Raw genomic sequence first — 3,947 nt, 5'->3', positions numbered from 1 at the left:
TGTCAACTATTTTGAAAGAGGAAAGCATGCTTATGATTGACATTATACATTTATTACTAATCATTTTCCCGTGTCACAGTATTCCAAGTTGCATGCTTCAAATGGTTACATTATTAAATTTGTTTATGATGCTTGTAACTATTATGAAAGAGGAGGTGATAAGCGTTCTCTTTATGTTACTAATAATTATAAGTTGCATTTACCTACAGTTAATATGCAATGGAAGGGCCTCTATTTCTCTGTGATTTATTCATATGCAAATGCCAATGCATAGGAAGAAAGATAAACTTCACTGTTGCATGTTATATACTTTGTGTTGCTCTATATTGTGTTCCACCTTGGCTATTACTATGATTGATGTGAGCACACCACGGGACCTGGTATCTGGTAATAAAATAGTTTCCAAGAAAGAAGGACAGATACAGTAAAATCAAGTATTGGTCCCAATATACAAGCCCCTCCTAAAATAGAAGGTACAGAATCTAGCTATATGAATAGAAAAACTCGCTTTATGGGAGGCAACCCGGGTTTTTTTTTTGTTTTGGGCCTTTGTTGTAGGTTGATAGGTTATCTGGAGTAAATTCTCTGCAGGTTTCGTTGATCTTTACTATTAAATGGAAGTTGGTCGTTTGACACTCAACGTAATTTGATGGTCGTCATTAGAGACATCTGAGCCGTTCAATCTAATTTAACATGCTCCGGTTCGTCCGATTTATTTAATTGCAATCACACGCTCTCGTCTAAACCAAAATCAGTATACGATCTCCATATTCCTTTTTAACTCAGGTATCTCTCTCTCAAAAAAGGTAAGACGTGATCCCCAGATGTGATTTCTCCTTCATTTCCCTACCGACGAGGCAGACCCACGACTCCGCGCTGCCGCCATCGTCCGTGCGCCTGCCGCCACCCTGTGCCGGCGACGGGCGACCTACCCCCGCTGGGGTCACCTCTTATTTCCCCGCAATGTCTCACCTTCTCTCTGAGATCCAGCCCATGGGATGGATGAGAACGAGATCCCCTTCACAGACCTCCTCCTCCTGCTCTTGCCTGAAGTAGCAACAACATTGGGCGACGACGATGGTCGTTAACTCCTCATTTCCATGGTCCAGTCCACGCTCGGCCGCGAGGGCACCGGGCTGCTGGCCGTCGCCGGCACACCGCACGCGATCTCCCTCCACCACCCGCTCCTCCCCCTGGTCCGCAACCTCGCCTCCATGGACCACCCATCAGGCGCCTACCTCCTAAAGGTGAAAAATTCTCGCAGACTCCCCTTCTCCATCCTCCTTACATGAATATTGATTTCTTCGACTGACGGGCACTCCGTTGCAGAAGCACGGTGTGGGAAGTGACCTGCCTCTGATGAAACCTGCAGGTCAGTCTTTTTATTCAGCAGCTCCTAAGGCATGATTCAGATTAGAAAGTCCACGTGTGCCAGTGACAGTATGTTATTTGTTTTAGCCGCTTGATTTCTATGTACTTCACTCCAAGTCAGCGGATCATGTCTTGTGCGGGAGCAGTAGTAACTGCCAGTTCTTGTGCTATCTCCTATTTTACTACATCAATCATTATGTGTTTATGCTTGGACATAAACATAGTGATTGATTCAACCAATTGTGTGAGTATCTCAGTCTACAATTTTATTTTGCGTTGTAGGAGCTTTGGACAGCCACTGATTGGTTTTTTTGTTGCACCACATTTTATTGGCTGTAGGCTGAAGGTAAATACGAGTACATCTTCTCCCTACATGTGTGTCAGTAGTTTCGTTGTTTAAATGTATATATTGTCCCATTTATGTAGATTTCGAACTTCTCGAGGCTCATCATATAGCCTAAACCTACAAGACATTGGTGTTGAAAGGTTGAAACAAAGGACCGGAGTTTCGCACCAATGCTCCAACGCAGAAGGTTAGCTTTTCCATGGCTTTGGTTATCAAAGATGTAGCAAAGAAGCATTTTCTTAGAAGGTGTTTAAAATTTAGAGATATCATAAAGCATCCAAAATTCCAATGACAACTTTTTTCTGTGTTTGATAAATATTTATAATTATATGTGCAAGACCATTTTAAAAAAATGATGTGCAAGCTGCCTCGTGATCTACTGTTGTGCTAGCGAGTGGCTCGATAGAGGTCTGCCTTTGTTACTATACTGGACCGATTGGCTAGCTATAGAGATGAATCTCTTTCTTTTCTAAATGGTTTGTTTCAAATCTGTTCTATATCTTACAGGATACTATGGTTTTATTCCAAAAAATTGTTGTATATTTTATTTTTTATTTTCCATTGTTTGCAACCCCATTGCCTGCATCACATGTCTGTATAGTGCTCTTATCTGAAACTGATTTATGATAGAATGTCTCCTGTAAATTTGGAAAATAATCATTGCTTCTATATTTCACTTATAGCATGCTCAATTAAAATTCCATCACAGAAACCTCTGCATAACCTTATACCCTCCCTATTTACCTAATCAGAGCCTTATATACAAATTTCCAGTCAGCAATATGAGAGAATGAATAATAGAATCTCATGCTCATGGGACAAAGATTAGGGAAGGAGTTCACACGACAGTCCACAATTAAAGTAAGTACTTTTGATACTTATATAATTATTTCTAATGCTCCACATTTACAGGGTCCAAGCCTGGAAGTGCAAGTAGTTACTATAAGTTAGGAATGTATGAACCAGGTGAGCTTGTGACCTGCACCCAGTTTTCTGAGCATCATTTTGGCATCGTTCAGTAATTGCAGCAAGGGGTAGGAAAATGTCTTTACAGAACACTACTTTTGATAGTATAGGATACCGCATAAAATAATATTTCTGATCCATAAATGAAATTAAATATGTATAAGCTGGCATCGTAGCGATACCTTCAAATATGGACGGAAGTAGACTATCTCATGAGGTTGATGTTTTTACTAAGGCATAGAGTGTGTGTATGATTGAAAGATGTCCATGTTGTTTTGATTCTTGGTTAGCGTATTAACTATGCTTCCATACTTTATGCATCCTACTACTGCTACTCCATGTCTCCATGCAATTGACTGTTGTATGATATTTATTTATCATTTTCTTTGAAGGTCGAGTCATTCTTGATAGTACTTATGACCTCCTTCATGCCTGGCTCATGTTCTCTGAGAAGGAGAATCATGGATGGAGCTTGGAGGATCTGCTGAAGGAGAATCATGGATGTAGCCTGGAGGATCTACTAACCGAGATGTACCGCGTCATGAGGCCTCATGGTTATGCCATTATTACTTTATAAGAGGCAAAGCCGCTATCATAGAGTACTAAGAAGCTTTTACATGCGATGTGATGATGATGAAAGAGTCTTAATCGGGAGAAAAAAAATCTATGGGATTAGGCTATGATATTACCGTCATAAGATTTTGATCGTTCCTTCTTTCCATTGTAATCTAGCTTTTGTTGGGTGCTTTTGTTTGAGCTTTTTTTTTATTTAGAACTTCAATTTTGACACATTGGATCTATTTCAGTTTCATTTTAGTATAGATTAATACTTGCAAAACTACAATTAGACTCGGATGAGCATAATCCTAAGTTCACAATGGGTATGCCATTATTACTTTTATGTTTATTTTTGTACCTTATAAACAAAGTGGAATATTAATATTTTTTGAATACCATGTGACTTTTATGTACATGTGAATTATCATGTATATTTTTCTGACATGTGGCAAGAGAAAAAACTTTAGGAGCCGTAGCAACGCATGGGCAGTCAACTAGTTCAAAATAAAGTGTCAATTTTAACCCACTTGAATTTTTTAAATGAACACAATTGCTTGAGCTGACATTTTCTGGGTATTGTTGTCTATTGTAAACAATATCTAGAAATTTGTGACACTCTAAATAAGATTTAATCTATATACTAAGTTAATCAAAAATATATATATGCATGCTCATAATTTTTTATTTTTATGATTTTGCTAAGTGG

At 38.8% G+C, this 3,947-nt stretch overlaps 1 long non-coding RNA gene across 2 annotated transcripts; it reads left to right on the top strand.

Moving 5' to 3' along the window:
* The first annotated feature begins 842 nt into the window (after positions 1-842).
* On the top strand, positions 843-3,639 carry LOC127312454 (uncharacterized). Of its 2 annotated transcripts, none has more exons than XR_007858374.1 (6): positions 843-1,247; positions 1,330-1,372; positions 1,654-1,717; positions 1,798-1,904; positions 2,630-2,683; positions 3,076-3,639. It is a non-coding gene; the product is annotated as an uncharacterized lncRNA (long non-coding RNA). The 2 variants fall into 2 exon arrangements; XR_007858373.1 differs by having other exon boundaries at positions 2,492-2,683.
* Positions 3,640-3,947: the final 308 nt, after the last annotated feature.

This window comes from Lolium perenne, chromosome 7, assembly GCF_019359855.2.
Source record: "Lolium perenne isolate Kyuss_39 chromosome 7, Kyuss_2.0, whole genome shotgun sequence".
Taxonomy (NCBI): domain Eukaryota; kingdom Viridiplantae; phylum Streptophyta; class Magnoliopsida; order Poales; family Poaceae; genus Lolium; species Lolium perenne.
This window is presented reverse-complemented; position numbering and strand designations above follow the sequence as displayed.